We start from the raw sequence: 18,239 nt of genomic DNA on the forward strand, positions 1-18,239 counted from the left end.
CCTAACCTAAGGTAATCTAACTAACTCCTGGATACCTATTTACTGCTACGTGAACAGAGAAGACACGCTACCAACAATTACTGCCCTATTTCTATTTCAACAAAAATAGCCTATTTCTTAGCCTAAACTAATCTAACCTAATTAAACCTAACCTAACCTAATCTAACCTTACCTATATATATACTTCACTACTCACTATCATCATCACTACCACACTACTCACTAACATCATCACTACCTCACTACTCACCATCATCATCACTACCTCTCTACTCACCATCATCATCACTACCTCTCTACTCACCATCATCATTACCTCACTACTCACCATCATCATCACTACCTCACCATCATCATCACTACCTCTCTACTCACCATCACCATCACTACCTCTCTACTCACTAACATCATCACTACCTCTCTACTCACCATCATCATCACTACCTCACCATCATCATCACTACCTCTCTACTCACCATCATCATCACTACCTCTCTACTCACTAACATCATCACTACCACACTACTCGCCATCATCATCATTACCTCACTACTCACCATCATCATCACTACCTCACTACTCACCATCACTACCACACTACTCACCATCATCATCACTACCTCACTACTCACCATCACTACCACACTACTCACCATCATCACTACCTCACTACTCACCATCATCATCACTACTTCTCTACTCACCACCATCATCATTTCCTCACTACTCACTAACATCATCACTTCCTCACTACTCACCATCATCATCATCATCACTACTCACCATTATCACTACCCACCATCATCACTACCACACTACTCATAAACATCATCACTACCACACTACTCACCATCATCACTACCACACTACTCACTATCATCACTACCACACTACTCGGTGAGTAGTGTGGTAGTGATAGTGAGTAGTGATGATGGTGAGTAGTGAGGTAGTGATGATGATGGTGAGTAGTGTGGTAGTGATGATGATGGTGAGTAGTGTGGTAGTGATGATGATAGTGAATAGTGTGGTAGTGATGATGATAGTGAGTAGTGAGGTAGTGATGATGATGGTGAAGTGTGGTAGTGATGATGATGGTGAGTAGTGTGGTAGTGATGATGATGGTGAGTAGTGAGGTAGTGATGATGATGGTGAGTAGTGTGGTAGTGATGATGATGGTGAGTAGTGATGATGATGGTGAGTAGTGTGGTAGTGATGATGATAGTGAAGTGTTGTAGTGATGATGATGGTGAATAGTGTGGTAGTGATGATGATAGTGAAGTGTGGTAGTGATGATGATGGTGAATAGTGTGGTAGTGATGATGATAGTGAGTAGTGAGGTAGTGATGATGATGGTGAGAAGTGATGATAGTGAGTAGTGTGGTAGTGATGATGGTGAGTAGTGAGGTAGTGATGATGATAGTGAGTAGTGAGGTAGTGATGATGATGGTGAGTAGTGAGGTAGTGATGATGATGGTGAGTAGTGTGGTAGTGATGATGATGGTGAGTAGTGTGGTAGTGATGATGATAGTGATGTAGTGATGATGATGGTGAGTAGTGAGATAAAGATGATGATGGTGAGTAGTGTGGTAGTGATGATGATAGTGAATAGTGTGGTAGTGATGATGATAGTGAGTAGTGTAGTAGTGATGATGGTGAATAGTGTGGTAGTGATGATGATGGTGAGAAGTGATAGAAGTGATGATAGTGAGTAGTGATGATGATAGTGAGTAGTGTGGTAGTGATGATGATGGTGAGTAGTGTGGTAGTTATTATGATAGTGAGGTAGTGATGGTGATAGTGAGGTGGTGATGATGATAGTGAATAGTGTGGTAGTGATGATGATGGTGAGTAGTGTGGTAGTGATAATGATAGTGAATAGTGTGGTAGTGATGATGATGGTGAGTAGTGATGATGATAGTGATTAGTGAGGTAGTGATGATGGTGAGTAGTGAGGTAGTGATGATGATAGTGAGTAGTGAGGTAGTGATGATGATGGTGAGTAGTGTGGTAGTGATGATGATGGTGAGTAGTGTGGTAGTGATGATGATGATGAGTAGTGATAGAAGTGATGATAGTGAGTAGTGTGGTAGTGATGATGATGGTGAGTAGTGTGGTAGTGATGATGATAGTGAGTAGTGAGGTAGTTATGATGATGGTGAGTAGTGTGGTAGTGATGATGATGGTGAGTAGTGAGGTAGTGATGATGATAGTGAATAGTATGGTAGTGATGATGATGGTGAGTAGTGTGGTAGTGATGATGATAGTGAGGTAGTGATGCTGATGGTGAGAAGTGATGATAGAGAGAAGTGGTAGTGATGATAATGAGTAGTGTGGTAGTGATGATAGTGAATAGTGTGGTAGTGATGATGGTGAGTAGTGTGGTAGTGATGATGATAGTGAGTAGTGTGGTTAGTGATGTTGATCGTGAGTATTGTGGTAGTGATGATGATAGTGAGTAGTGAGGTAGTGATGATGATGGTGAGTAGTGAGGTATTGATGATGATGGTGAGTAGTGTGATAGTGATGATGATGGTGAGTAGTGAGGTAGTGATGGTGTTGCTAAGTAGTGTGGTTAGTGATGTTGATCGTGAGTATTGTGGTAGTGATGATGATGGTGAGTATTGTGGTAGTGATTATGTTGAGTAGTGATGATGATGGTGAGGTAGTGATGATGATGGTGAGGTAGTGTTGATGGTGAGGTAGTGATGATGATGGTGAGGTAGTGATGATGGTTAAGAGTAGTGTGGTAGTGATGATGGTGAGTAGTGTGGTAGTGATGATGATGGTGAGGTAGTGATGATGGTGAAGAGTAGTGTGGTAGTGATGATGTTTATGAGTAGTGTGGTAGTGATGATGGTGAGTAGTGTGGTAGTGATGATGTTTATGAGTAGTGTGGTAGTGATGATGGTGAGTAGTGGTGATGGTGAGTAGTGTGGTAGTGATGATGTTTATGAGTAGTGTGGTAGTGATGATGGTGAGTAGTGATGATGGTGAGTAGTGATGATGATAGTGAGTAGTGAGGAAGTGATGAAGTTAGTGAGTAGTGAGGTAGTGATGATGGTGAGTAGTGTGGTAGTGATGGTGAGTAGTGAGGTAGTGATGATGGTGAGTAGTGTGGTAGTGATGGTGAGTAGTGAGGTAATGATGATGATGGTGAGTAGAGAGGTAGTGATGATGATAGTGAGGTAGTGATGGTGATGGTGAGTAGTGAGGTAATGATGATGATGGTGAGTAGAGAGGTAGTGATGGTGATGGTGAGTAGTGAGGTAATGATGATGATGGTGAGTAGAGAGGTAGTGATGATGATGGTGAGTAGAGAGGTAGTGATGATGATGGTGAGTAGTGAGGTAATGATGATGGTGAGTAGAGAGGTAGTGATGATGATAGTGAGTAGAGAGGTAGTGATGATGATGGTGAGTAGTGAGGAAGTGATGATGTTAGTGAGTAGTGAGGTAGTGATGATGGTGAGTAGTGTGGTAGTGATGGTGAGTAGTGAGGTAATGATGATGATGGTGAGTAGTGTGGTAGTGATAGTGAGTAGTGAGGTAGTGATGATGATGGTGAGTAGTGAGGTAGTGATGATGTTAGTGAGTAGTGTGGTAGTGATGATGATAGTGAGTAGTGAAGTATATATATAGGTAAGGTTAGATTAGGTTAGGTTAGGTTTAATTAGGTTAGATTAGTTTAGGCTAAGAAATAGGCTATTTTTGTTGAAATAGAAATAGGGCAGTAATTGTTGGTAGCGTGTCTTCTCTGTTCACGTAGCAGTAAATAGGTATCCAGGAGTTAGTTAGATTACCTTAGGTTAGGTTAGTTTAGGCTAGGAAATAGGCTAGGTTTGTAGAAATAGAAAAAGAAGAAGGGCTGTAATTGTAGGTAGCGTTTCCTATCACCGAATACATCTATTCACCTAACAGTAAATAGGTATCCAGGAGTTAGTTACGTTAGGTTAGGTTAGGTTAGCTTAGATTAGGTTATGTTTGTTTTGACTAGGAAATAGGCTAGGTTGGCAGGTTAAGTTAGGTTAGTTTAGGATAGGTTTGTAGAAATACCTGCCAGACCCCCCACACCAGCCAGACCCCCCACACCAGCCAGACCTCCCACACCAGCCAGACCTCCCACACCAGCCAGACCTCCCACACCAGCCAGACCCCCCACACCAGCCAGACCAGCAAGTACAGCCACAACAGCAACTGTACCAACAAGTACAGCCACAACAGCAACTGTACCAACAAGTACAGCCACAACAGCAACTGTACCAACAAGTACAGCCACAACAGCAACTGTACCAACAAGTACAGCCACAACAGCAACTGTACCAACAAGTACAGCCACAACAGCAACTGTACCAACAAGTACAGCCACAACAGCAACTGTACCAACAAGTACAGCCACAACAGCAACTGTACCAACAAGTACAGCCACAACAGCAACTGTACCAACAAGTACAGCCACAACAGCAACTGTACCAACAAGTACAGCCACAACAGCAACTGTACCAACAAGTACAGCCACAACAGCAACTGTACCAACAAGTACAGCCACAACAGCAACTGTACCAACAAGTACAGCCACAACAGCAACTGTACCAACAAGTACAGCCACAACAGCAACTGTACCAACAAGTACAGCCACAACAGCAACTGTACCAACAAGTACAGCCACAACAGCAACTGTACCAACAAGTACAGCCACAACAGCAACTGTACCAACAAGTACAGCCACAACAGCAACTGTACCAACAAGTACAGCCACAACAGCAACTGTACCAAGAAGTACAGCCACAACAGCAACTGTACCAACAAGTACAACCACAACAGCAACTGTACCAACAAGTACAGCCACAACAGCAACTGTACCAGCAAACACAGCCACAACAGCAACTGTACCAGCAAACACAGCCACAACAGCATCTGTACCAGCAAGTACAGCCACAACAGCAACTGTACCAGCAAACACAGTCACAACAGCAACTGTACCAGCAAACACAGTCACAACAGCAACTGTACCAGCAAACACAGCCACAACAGCATCTGTACCAGCAAACACAGTCACAACAGCATCTGTACCAGCAAACACAGCCACAACAGCAACTGTACCAGCAAACACAGCCACAACAGCAACTGTACCAGCAAACACAGCCACAACAGCAACTGTACCAGCAAACACAGCCACAACAGCAACTGTACCAGCAAACACAGTCACAACAGCAACTGTACCAGCAAACACAGCCACAACAGCAACTGTACCAGCAAACACAGCCACAACAGCAACTGTACCAGCAAACACTGCCACAACAGCAACTGTACCAGCAAACACAGCCACAACAGCATCTGTACCAGCAAACACAGTCACAACAGCAACTGTACCAGCAAACACAGCCACAACAGCAACTGTACCAGCAAACACAGCCACAACAGCAACTGTACCAGCAAACACAGCCACAACAGCAACTGTACCAGCAAACACAGTCACAACAGCAACTGTACCAGCAAACACAGTCACAACAGCATCTGTACCAGCAAACACAGCCACAACAGCAACTGTACCAGCAAACACAGCCACAACAGCATCTGTACCAGCAAACACAGCCACAACAGCAACTGTACCAGCAAACACAGTCACAACAGCATCTGTACCAGCAAACACAGCCACAACAGCATCTGTACCAGCAAACACAGTCACAACAGCAACTGTACCAGCAAACACAGTCACAACAGCAACTGTACCAGCAAACACAGCCACAACAGCAACTGCACCAGCAAACACAGTCACAACAGCAACTGTACCAGCAAACACAGCCACAACAGCAACTGTACCAGCAAACACAGTCACAACAGCATCTGTACCAGCAAACACAGCCACAACAGCATCTGTACCAGCAAACACAGCCACAACAGCATCTGTACCAGCAAACACAGTCACAACAGCAACTGTACCAGCAAACACAGTCACAACAGCAACTGTACCAGCAAACACAGCCACAACAGCATCTGTACCAGCAAACACAGTCACAACAGCAACTGTACCAGCAAACACAGCCACAACAGCATCTGTACCAGCAAACACAGCCACAACAGCATCTGTACCAGCAAACACAGCCACAACAGCAACTGTACCAGCAAACACAGCCACAACAATAACAACAGCTGTACCAACAAACACAGCCACAACAGCATCTGTACCAGCAAACACAGCCACAACAATAACAACAGCTGTACCAACAAACACAGCCACAAGAGCATCTGTACCAGCAAACACAGCCACAACAATAACAACAGCTGTACCAACAAACACAGCCACAACTGCTGTACCAACAAACACAGCCACAACAATAACAACAGCTGTACCAAGAAACACAGCCACAAGAGCATCTGTACCAGCAAACACAGCCACAACAATAACAACATCTGTACCAATAAACACAGCCACCACCACAACATCACCTGTAACAACAACACTTGTAACAACAAATGCCTACCTTAGTTAGTTAGTAGTATGACTAGCCTAGTTAGTAATATGCCGACCATCTTGGCTTTAGACTCTTGAGTTATCCTGGGTGTGGCATGCCTGCCTCGACCATTCTCACTCTGTTTACTCTTGTTCTTAAGAGATCTTAGTCATCATTACGTCTCTGCTGAGTTGTTTACTAAGCTATTTCTGTTGATACATATACATACACACACACACGCACACACATACACAAACATATATATATATATACATATATATATATATATATATATATATATATATATATATATATATATATATATATATATATATATATATATATATATATATATATATATTATTAAATATGACCGAAAAAGTAAGAATAATAATTCTAACCTGTTGCATAAGCAACAGGTCTCCATTAAGGAACATATAATCTCTTCCCACAACCAAACCATCGCCAGAGAAATCCTAGTAAACAACACAGAAATCATCGATAGATACAGCGATAGCAGGCGGCTTGACGTTTGCGAGGCACTACACATCAAGAAGTCAACACCAGCAATCAACAGCCAATTATTGCACAACTATATTCTACCCACCTCAAGACTCCGCTCCAATATAGAAGCATCAAGAAATATGGACCAATAGGCTTTCTACAAACACTTCTATTCAATACCCATTGTTTCGTGTTCTGTCTTGTGTTGATGAAATTAATACCCTATTAATGCCACCTCTTGTTCTGTCTTGTGTTGATGAAATTAATACCCTATTAATGCCACCTCTTGTTCTGTCTTGTGTTAATGCCACATCACCCCTTCCACCTCACTCAAATGTAGATATAAAATCGGAGATGCGTAAGTTCTATTCAGTTGTGTATTTGTGAACTAAAGTCTTTGAAAATGTAATAAGTTTTACGAAACGCGCTCGTGTCGCGTCAGACTAGAAATAAAAATGAATTTTGGAGAATTGATTTTTGATTTACCTCCAACAGTGAAAAGAAATGTACGAAAGATTGAGAAAATTCGTGTTAAAATTATTAATCTTACTTTTTCGGTCATATTTAATAATTTATGTCTACAGGAAAGACTGCTACCAAAATATACTTATATAATATACTTATAATATACTTATATTTATATAAAAATATAAATAAAAAAATATATTATATATATATATATATATATATATATATATATATATATATATATATATATATATATATATATATATATATATATATATATATATATATTTATATTATCCTGGAGTTTTGGTTGTCAACCCAAACGACCAAAATTAATGTGGTATTTACCCTCGATATAAAAAAATTAAAAATATACAAAAATTACAAAATAACATTACAATAATTGGTCGAGTCTTAACTGTTGTAGTTGATGAAGCCAGGACCGGCGTGTCGAGTACCAGGCTTCTTTCTAGAGGAGTTATAACGGGTTACTTGCAGCGGCTGATGTGCACACCATTCACCAGCCTGGAATGTAACCTCGCATTAGCACTCTTTGATAATAATACAAATGTGTGCCGTAATTAGGTACTGCCACTTTTATTATAAGCTTCGGCCTAGCTTATTTATCACTAAGTATATATATATATATATATATATATATATATATATATATATATATATATATATATATATATATATATATATATATATTTATATATATATATATATATATATATATATATATATATATATATATATATATATATATATATATATATATATATATATATATTTGGACCTTCTGAAGATGTATTTAATATACGAAAGTACTTAAGGAAATTTCCTGTTTCATTTTTCCTCCGTGGTCTGACATTGTCACATTCTTAATCACGTGTTTATTTTCGTGATACACACACACATATATATATATATATATATATATATATATATATATATATATATATATATATATATATATATATATATATATATATATATATATATATATATATATAGATATACACAAATTTAAATAGCTTAAATTTTATATTTTGATTACTTTGGGCTCGACAGCCCTCGTCTTAACTACTTTCATTGTTTTTTAGGGGGTTAGTGTTTTTGGTAAGAATTAAATAGGATTCCAAAAAGCTAAACTGTGACTATTTAAGATTTATGTGGTGTAAACATTAGGATTTATGTGGTGTACACATTAGGATTTGTGGTGTACACATTAGGATTTATGTGGTGTACACATTAGGATTTATGTGGTGTACACATTAGGATTTATGTGGAGTAAACATTAGGATTTATGTGGTGTAAACATTAGGATTTATGTGGTGTACACATTAGGATTTATGTGGTGTACACATTAGGATTTATGTGGTGTAAACATTAGGATTTATGTGGTGTAAACATTAGGATTTATATGGTGTAAACATTAGGATTTATGTGGTGTAAACATTAGGATTTATGTAGTATAAACATTAGGATTTATGTGGTGTAAACATTAGGATTTATGTGGTGTAAACATTAGGATTTATGTGGTGTAAACATTAGGATTTATGTGGTGTAAACATTAGGATTTATGTGGTGTAAACATTAGGATTTATGTGGTGTAAACATTAGCATTTATGTGGTGTAAACATTAGGATTTATGTGGTGTAAACATTAGCATTTATGTGGTGTAAACATTAGGATTTATGTGGTGTAAACATTAGGATTTATGTGGTGTAAACATTAGCATTTATGTGGTGTAAACATTAGGATTTATGTGGTGTAAACATTAGGATTTATGTGGTGTAAACATTAGGATTTATGTGGTGTAAACATTAGGATTTATGTGGTGTAAACATTATTATTTATGTGGTGTAAACATTAGGATTTATGTGGTGTAAACATTAGGATTTATGTGGTGTAAACAGAGACGGAACTGGTGGCGACAGTGAAGGCGTCAGTATAGGCTTGATGCATTGCGTTTATGCTTTTTGTTGTCACTGCTTCTCCTCTTCTCTATTATTATAAACAATCCAACACCTTAATAACAATAACGAGGCACAAGCAGTTGTTACAAAATTAATATTAATAGTTTCTGGCTTATAAACTTCCGTTTAAGCACAAGGGACGTCTTCGCTTGGCAATGTTTACAATCTCTCTGGCTAGCGTCGTCTCCCCCGGTGTTCGTGAGACAAGTAGCCGTCTACACCTCTGGCTAGCGTCGTCTCCCCCGATGTTCGTGAGACAAGTAGCCGTCTACACCTCTGGCTAGCGTCGTCTCCCCCGGTGTTCGTGAGACAAGTAGCTGTATACACCTCTGGCTAGCGTCGTCTCCCCCGGTGTTCGTGAGACAAGTAGCCGTCTACACCTCTGGCTAGCGTCGTCTTCCCCGGTGTTCGTGAGACAAGTAGCCGTCTACACCGGATTCACGAAATATTTATATTTTCGACACGCTATTCTTAATTTTTATAGATAATATTTAGCGGTATGCAGTTATTATTCCTTTCTTTAGGATCATGTTGTCTTTCTTGAATAGTGGATATATATCTTAGTGTTCTTATGAGAATGTGGATTTTCTCATGTTTGGATTCAGACGCCTATAGTGTCGAAAACGGCTCGGATTGCAGTTGTTGTTGTTGTTGTTAGAGGAGGAAGCCTCGTGGATCTGTTCTATATATACAGCTTAGGTCGACTGCTAGCAGCCGTGGAGTGAGGACGTTTACCGACCCTCCGTGGCTGTTGGAGTTGTTTGCTGTTTTGGTCGCCAGGTGTTGTGGGCGTCTCTGCCCTACCAGTTTTGTTGCCTGCCTGGCTGCGTTGACGTGGCAGTTCTGACATGGGGGCCATCTTCCTCCTGTTCAGCGTGTGAACTCCGTGGGCCTGGAGTTCACTTGTAAGGCTGGTTATCCGACCATCGAGATGGTGATGTGTGACATGCTTCGTGTCCCGGTGGAAGCTGTTTACGGTGTGGAGCTAGTTACGGGCGTGGGGGAGGACGAGTACCGGGACTTCCTCCGTCGGTACGGGGGGCGTACGTTGCCGTTGCCAGACGATGCCGGCTCTGTGGCGATTTCGGACCGCAGTGGTGCCCTGACTTATGTCAGTGTCCATGGTGCGCCCCTGGAGTTCCCTGATGACCTCCTCCGGCGTTACTTCGGGGGTTTTGGTACTGTTGTCAGCGTGCGGGTGAACACGCTCTCCTCGGGGCGGTATGCTGGGAGGCGTACAAACATTCGCACGTTGGGGATGCGCCTGCGGTCGGATATACCTTCTTCTGTCCGGCTTATGGGGTACTACGTCCGGGTGTATTATGGCCGGCAGCCTCGTACCTGTTTCCGGTGTGGCCTGTTGGGGCATCAGGCTGCCGGGTGCTCTGAGGCCCCTGCTGCTCCTGCCAACTTGTTCCGCGACGAGGATTTCCCGCCGCTCCCTCTGGCGGCAGTCTCCGGTGATGTTTTTTTTTGTTTTTTTTTGTTTTTTCTTTTTAGCAGGGATAATCCTGCGCTGGCCCTAAGCCTCTGGCTGGCCCACTAAGTGATGCCCGTTTCTGGTTTACCTGGGCGGAGGATGAGTATGTATGACCCGTATGGTCGCTTCAGTAAGATTTTGCCATATGTGTTTAACAACTTCCTCTGCTCTGTCGAATCGAAGGTGAAATCTTAACGGGTTTGTAACTGTGCACTGTGTTAGATAATGTTCCAGTGGTCTGTCGGGCATTTCTCCACAGTGTTGACATTTCCTCTCACCTTCCGGAACCCGTAAGCCTATTTCCCATGCACATGGGTATCCAAGCCTGATGCGATGTAAGTGCACTTCTGTTGTTCTACTGCCCCCTTTCATCAAACTAAGTGGTTCGTAGTTGGTGGAATTCTTGTACCAACCCGCAGATCCTGATGTTGCAACTGCTGTGTTGTGGTCACTGTACAGCCTTCGCATTGCTCTGTTTCGAATCACTTTCTTCATCTGGGAGAGACTCGGTGGTATGTAAATGTCTACATTCCTCCTCTTAGTAGCAAGTTTCGCAGCTTCGTCTGCAATGTCATTACCTAATAGTCCCACATGACTTGGCACCCAGTTGATAAGCACCCGTCGGCCTTGTCGGTGGAGTGTGTGCATGAATGATAAGACATTGGTGATCAGATGGATGTTATCACATATGTGTTCCTGTTGCAAGGTTTCAATGGCGGTTCTCGAATCTGTATGGACGATAACATGTTGGCGGTGTTCAGCAAGAGCATGTTCCAAAGCCTTTTGAATGGCTAGCATCTCAGTCTATAAAGTCGAACACCCATTTGAGAGCCTCCAACTATATACAGAGTTTCCTGCTTTAACTGCAGCTCCGGTTTCTTGTCCCTGCTGGTCTACTGACCCATCCGTGAAGTAAGTGAAGCTGTCGGATGCCATGTTTGCTTCTATATGCATCTGTGCAATGTGACGTAGCAGATGAGGATGTGTCTGGTTCTTCTTTCCGTCAAGAGCCATAATCTGAAAGTCTGCTGGCAGAGATTCCCAAGGGGCTTGTATAACAAAGTCTGCATGTATGTCGTCGACACCCCTCTCAGTGACTGTGTTTGCCATATCAAACGTATCGATGGCGTTTAACGCACAATGGGTCCACCTGTTGCTATTGGAGGCTCTTCTGTCCAGAGTTAGTGCTCCAGTGATCAAATCTTTAAGTGAACTGATTCTAGGTCTAGTCAATATCTTGGTCAGCATGCACGCAGCAATACCCTTTACCCTTATTTCATTCGACGTTAGCTTTGTCTCTAGTCTTAGGTTCAGGATTTTAGTCCATCTGGGAGCACCTGTTATGACTCGCAATGCATCATTTTGAAGAACCTCAACGTTTGCCCACTGACCAGGAGAAAGAGTGAGTAAGGCAGGTGCTGCATAATCAACCAGGGAACGAACGGCGTGTATGTAAAACATTCTCAACACTCTGTGTCCCGCTCCTAGACGGGGCCCTGTGATTGCTCTCATTATATTTATTCGTGACTTTGCTTTCTCCTTTAGATATTGAATTTGCTTATTGAATGTCATCTTAAAATCAATCCACACTCCGAGATATCGATATTGTGGAACCCACTGAAGGTTAATGTCCTGAATGCGTAGGTGCCTGTCTGGAGCCTTGCCACCTAGTCTCATCGCCTTAGACTTCTGTGCAGATATTTTTAGCCCTAAAACACTGCATTCAGATGTCACTTGATCTAAAGCACCTTGAGCTTTATTTAGAAGTGAAGGACCCGTAACGACTAATGCTAGATCATCAGCATAGCTTAGCAATGTAACCCCTTCTGTAAAGGACATGGTAACAAGGTTTTCCATAAGGATGTTAAAAAGACTAGGACTGAGGACTCCTCCTTTGGAGTCCCATTCTCGTGCAAGTGGTAGTCCGACACTTGTCCTTGCAACTTTACTCTGGCATACCTGTGACTTAGGTACTCTTGAATCCATGCTAGCATTTTCCCCCTCACACCTTTTTTAACTAAGGTGTGTAGTATTGCTGGCGGGCTTGCAAGTTCAAATGCTTTTTCCAGATCAAGGAAGACCACTATAGCTGGACCCGAGTTAACTGTTCCTAGTAATGTTGCTATGCAGTTGGCAGTACCTACACCTCTAGTGAAGCCAAATATGTGTTTATGAAGGTCTCCAGTCTTCCACAGTAGCCTATTTAAGACCATCCGTTCTGCAGTTTTACTAACGCATGATGTTAAGGAAATGGGTCTGTAATTGCCAGGTTCATTCGGCTTAGGAATCGGTATGATGTCTGCTTTCTTCCAAGAGGGCGGTAGTTTGCCTTGCTGCCAAGACGCATTGATGACGTCCAACATCCCTCGGTCTCCAGCAGGACCTGCATGTGCGATCATTGAGTATGTAATGTTATCAGCACCTGGTGCAGTGTCCTTACCACCCTTTTTGGCTCTGCTTAGTTCCTGTTCGGTGAAGGGACAGTCACATTCGTCATTTATAGCTAAGCCCTCATGAATGACTGTCATCCTCTCTTGTTTTAAGTGGTCTTGCTGCCTTCGGACCATTGCAGGAAGCTGATATGAAGCTGTTCTTTCTGCAAATTGGAGAGCAAGTCTCTCAGCCTCCTGCAATGGTTGAATACATGCCTGTGGCCGGGCTGGTCGACCTGATATAGTTTTAATCTGACCCCATATCTTGCCAAGACTACTATGTTCATTTAGAGTTTGACACCACTCAAACCATCTTGCCTCCTTTACTTCTCGAGAAACTCGCCTTGCTTCAGATATCACCGCTCGTAGCAGAGTTCTTCCTTCTGGTGTGGGGTTTCTCTTTAGATGTTTTCTGAAGATGTTGACTCTGTGGTTCTGTTCTTTAACGTCATTACTATAGAACCAATAGTTCTTTCGTTTCGTGTTACCTGTGATAATGATTGGAATAGCTTTGTTCGCAGCAGCTGCAACGGCTTCCTGCAGATTGGTCTCGTGTATGTTCAAATCCCCAGGTGGCGTGTACGTTGCATACCATTTTTCAAGTTCTTCCTGGTATACATTCCAATTGGCCTTTCCTAAATTCCACCGAGGCCGCGCAGGAGGTGTAGGAGGTCGTGCCAGGTTGAGTGTCGTGACAGTAGCATAGTGGTCACTAGTGATCACCGGGTCTACTTCCCACTTCGCCTGTTGCTGGAGTGCTGTGGAGATGAATGTAAGATCAAGGGAACCTCCTAGAATGTGAGTGGGTTCCCCAGTGTTGAGAAGTGTAATTTCAGGTACTTCTCGCAGAGCTGCAGCTAAATGGCGCCCATCTGCATTGGCTGGCCCAGTTGCACCTAACTCTGGATGATGAGCATTAAAATCTCCAGCAAGAATTAAATTTTCCTGCGTGGCCAAGGCAAGCACTGCCTCTGCTTCTAGTTTACGTCTAGGGGGCTTGTAGACGTTGTATATGAGGAGCTCAAAATTAGCCATATTCACTGTTACTGCTAATACCTCTACTCCATCCCCACATGAAACCGAGTCTATTTTCTTGCTGGGTATGGTGTTTCTGACTAGGGTCATTAATCCTCTTAGTCTCCCCTGCTCATACGGGAGAACATAGTGCTGATATCCAGCTAATCTGAAGGATTTCGTGGCTGGGAAAAGAGTTTCTTCCAAAACGATTATATCTGCTTTCGTGCTGATTGCAGCCTCCTGAAGTGTGTGTTTTTTATTTCCAAGACCTTGTATGTTCCACTGCAGAATTCGTAATGGCCAGACGACGGGTTCGGTTGGTGTAGCTTGTTCTACTAGAACTCCTCCTCGGAATCGACCTCTATATTCTCCGCCTCGCAAGTCGTGTCGCTGCAAATCGGACTGCATTGATAGTTCGTGGTCATCCCCGACGTTGTTGGAATCTGTGCATAACTGTGGTCCATCGCTATGGTGTTGGAAGTGCTGCAGGTCGGACTGCATTGATTGTCCGTGGTCAACCCCGGCATTGTTGGAATCTGTGCAGAACTGTGGTCCATCACTTTGTTGTTGGGATTGCTGCAAGTCGGACTGCATTGATTGCTCGCGGCCGTTTCTTGTGTTGGCGGAACCTGCGCATCTCTGCTGTTCAATACGTCTTTGTTGGCGTTGCTGCAGATCAGACTGCATTGGCTGTTGTTGTCTGTCTCCTGTGTTTGAAGATTCTGTTGATCGTGGGTGGTCACTGCGTCTTGCAGTTGCGTTTGTGAATGTCGATGTTCCGGTGTCTTGACTAGCCGACTGTTGTCGGTAGTCAGTACGTCCAAGTTGCGTTGTTTGTCCTCTTGTGCTCCATCCTGTCGGAGACTGTCTATTTCTCGTGTAACTGTGGTCTGCTGCACGATCTTGTCCATTATCACACAAGTGATGTCTTGAGTCTGTTGTTGTGAGGCGTTCTGCGTCATCTGTAGGCAATTGATAATGGTCTCTGCCATGATCTTCACGATGGTTTGCAGCTGGACCTCGGTAAAACTGTATAGCTGGTGAGTAGATTCCGAAAGTAAGTGTTTTCTGCTCATTTGCACTTGCTGGACTTCTGCAACACTTTCGTGTAATGTCTGATTCGGAATTGACAGATTCGGGAAATTTTGCTCTGTGAGAGCGGGTGGCTGTTGTGGCTGTGCACGAGTGTTCCAGACGGTGGTGTTGGTGGATGTACCGCTGGTCAGTGTGTTGACCCTGGCCTGAGCTGTCTGCACTTTTTGTTTCCGTGCAGAGCAGGTTGTGCTCCAGGCATGATGTTTGCCTCCACAATTTGGACATTTGGCTGTTGTGGTCTGGTTTGCCTTGTGCTTGGCAATACAGTCTTTGGTGGGATGTCTCAGGCTGCACACTCCGCACCTCTCCTGTCCTGTGCAGCGTGACTGATGGTGGCCGTATTTCTGACACCTGAAGCAGCGTAGGGGTTCCGGGACGTATGGCCTCTGTCGGTATGTCCCCCAATTTCCAAGACCGAAAGTTTCCGGCACATGTCCCATGACGGTCACCAGAACCTGACGCGTCGCTGCCTTGTCTACTTTTGTGTGGCAACGTTCCGCACTCAGGACTTGCTTGTGTTCTAGCACTGGATCCAGGGGAAAGTCGATTGGGTATCCCAAAAGCACGACTCGTGTGCGTCGTTCTGAAGGGTCCAGCTTTACCAAGCACACAGGTTTCCCCTGCAGGACTCTTACCTTCTCTAAGTAATGTGCAGTCTCTTGGTCTTGAGGTGTCAGTATTATTTCTCCCTTCAGGTTGACTGTAATGGAAAGTTTGAGCTCTGGTTGTTCTTTTTCCATCGCCGTTACTACTCCATATGCTGTAGGAAAGTGGTCGGTCTGCATGATCTTGAATTTCGGAAGAAGTGCAGAGGCTGGCGATGTCTGGTGTGAGACTGGTGGTGTCCTCCCCTGTCCCATACTGCTGTCCTGCAGCTGGGCTGTGGAGAGAGGAACAATGGCCGACATTGGCTGGCGTGAAACCGGTGGTGTCCTCTCCTGACTCATACTGCCGTCCCGCGGCAGCGTTGCGGACAGAGAAGCATTGAGTGACACTGGCTGGTGTGTGACTGACGCTGTCCTCTCTAGGTCCATTACGTCCGCTGACTTGCTGGTAGAAGCAAGTGGTAAAGCCTCGATAGCAGTTTTCTTTGGGGCCTGCTGCACATCGGTCCCCCGTCCTTCCTCGTCTGAAAGCTGCTTCCATTCCCTCTTGCGCTGAGCCTTCCCCATGGCTCTCTACACGTAGTGAGAACCGACTCAAACCACCGGAGCAGCAGGCGACACGTCCTCACTGCACGGTAGCTCAGGAGCCCACTATCCCCGGTGATGTTGATGAGGTGGTGCGCGTCCCGTCTGCTGCTGCAGCTTCCCCGGCTGCGCCTGCCGTTCCTCCGGTTGTTGCCGTCCCTCCTCCGGTTGTTGCCGTCCCTCCTCCGGTTGTTGCCGTCCCTCCTCCGGTTGTTGCCGTCCCTCCTCCGGTTGTTGCCGTCCCTTCCCCGGTTGTTGCCGTCCCTCCTCCGGTTGTTGCCGTCCCTCCTCCGGTTGTTGCCGTCCCTCCTCCGGTTCTTGAGGTACCGTCGGTTGGTCTGCCTGATCCTGTCGCTGTCCCAGCTGCTCCCGTGGCCCTCCCTGGAGCTCCCTGTGTGACGTCACTGTCTTCTCCCTCGTCTTCTGATGCTGCGCCTGGCCCTGTGTCCGTGACTCGGGTCCCGGATGTGCTGGGTGCTGGGGTGACTGCGGAGCCTCCTGCTGTGTGTGGTCCGGTTCCCCCTGTGGTAGAGGCTGCTGCCGTCCTGGCATCGGTTCCTTCGGCTCGTGGTACCCGTGTTTCTGGGTTACTTACCGGCTGTGACGATATCCGGCCGGTGCCCAAACGTTCCCGGCGTTCGTCTTCTTCCTGGGCCGACGTTGGTGACTTCAGTGACTGTGGGGCTTCAGATGTTGACAGTGTGGATACGGATGCGTCGATGTCTCCGCGGTTCGTGGTGGCGGAGGTCCATGTGCCTGCCGGTGCTGGTGCCTGTGTCTCGGACGTGCCTTCGGTTCTTTCTCCGCCGGGGGACTCTCCACAGTGGGGGGTGGTGGCTCCCGCTGCCAGGGATGGTGTGGACTCTGGTGCTGGGCGTGGCCTGGTGGTGACGTTACGGAAGGATGCGCGCCGTCCGGGTTCCCTGCTGTCGTCTGGTGGTGTGCCCGGGGCCACGGGTACCCCTGTGGTGCGGGTGCGCGTTGGGGCCCTGGGGGACGTGTTGCCGGCGTCTGTGATGCCACCGGGTCACTGGTCGAAGATTGCCGAGTTACTGCTGTCTGACGGACCGGAGTGTTTTCGTGGGGGGCAAGTTCCCTTCCTGTGGGGGCGAGTGGCGACTTCTCGCCTCATGAGTACTACCATCTGGGTCCCCAGTTTGCAGGTGTTTGTTGCCCCGGTTCCAGATGTTATGGCGTCACCGGTGGATGGACGAGACCCTTGGCAATGGGTGCTCTGGGAGGCGTTCAATGTAAGATTCCCGCGGGCCAAGTTCCCGGGCAAGTTTGTGCTCTGATTTCTTGTGTGTTTGCTCTATGACGTGCTGTGTGCCCTTCTGGCTGTTTGTTTGCCCTGTTCTATTATGTGCTTCTGCCTCTCCCTTTGTGCGTAGCTTTGCCGTGTGGCATATTAGTTTCTAGTGCTTGGCGTCACTCGTTTCGCGTTTTGGCTTGGCGTTTCGCCTCTTCTGGCTTTTCTGCGATTCACCCTTCACGGGTACGCCGGGGCGCATCCGATCCCACGATCGTCGTCGCCCCTAACTCAACAACAACAACATATATACAGCTTAAACCACGTGGTCTCTCTTCCTTCCAGTCATCTGTAGATATAAACCTACAATT

Source organism: Procambarus clarkii, unplaced genomic scaffold (assembly GCF_040958095.1).
Source record: "Procambarus clarkii isolate CNS0578487 unplaced genomic scaffold, FALCON_Pclarkii_2.0 HiC_scaffold_252, whole genome shotgun sequence".
NCBI lineage: Eukaryota > Metazoa > Arthropoda > Malacostraca > Decapoda > Cambaridae > Procambarus > Procambarus clarkii.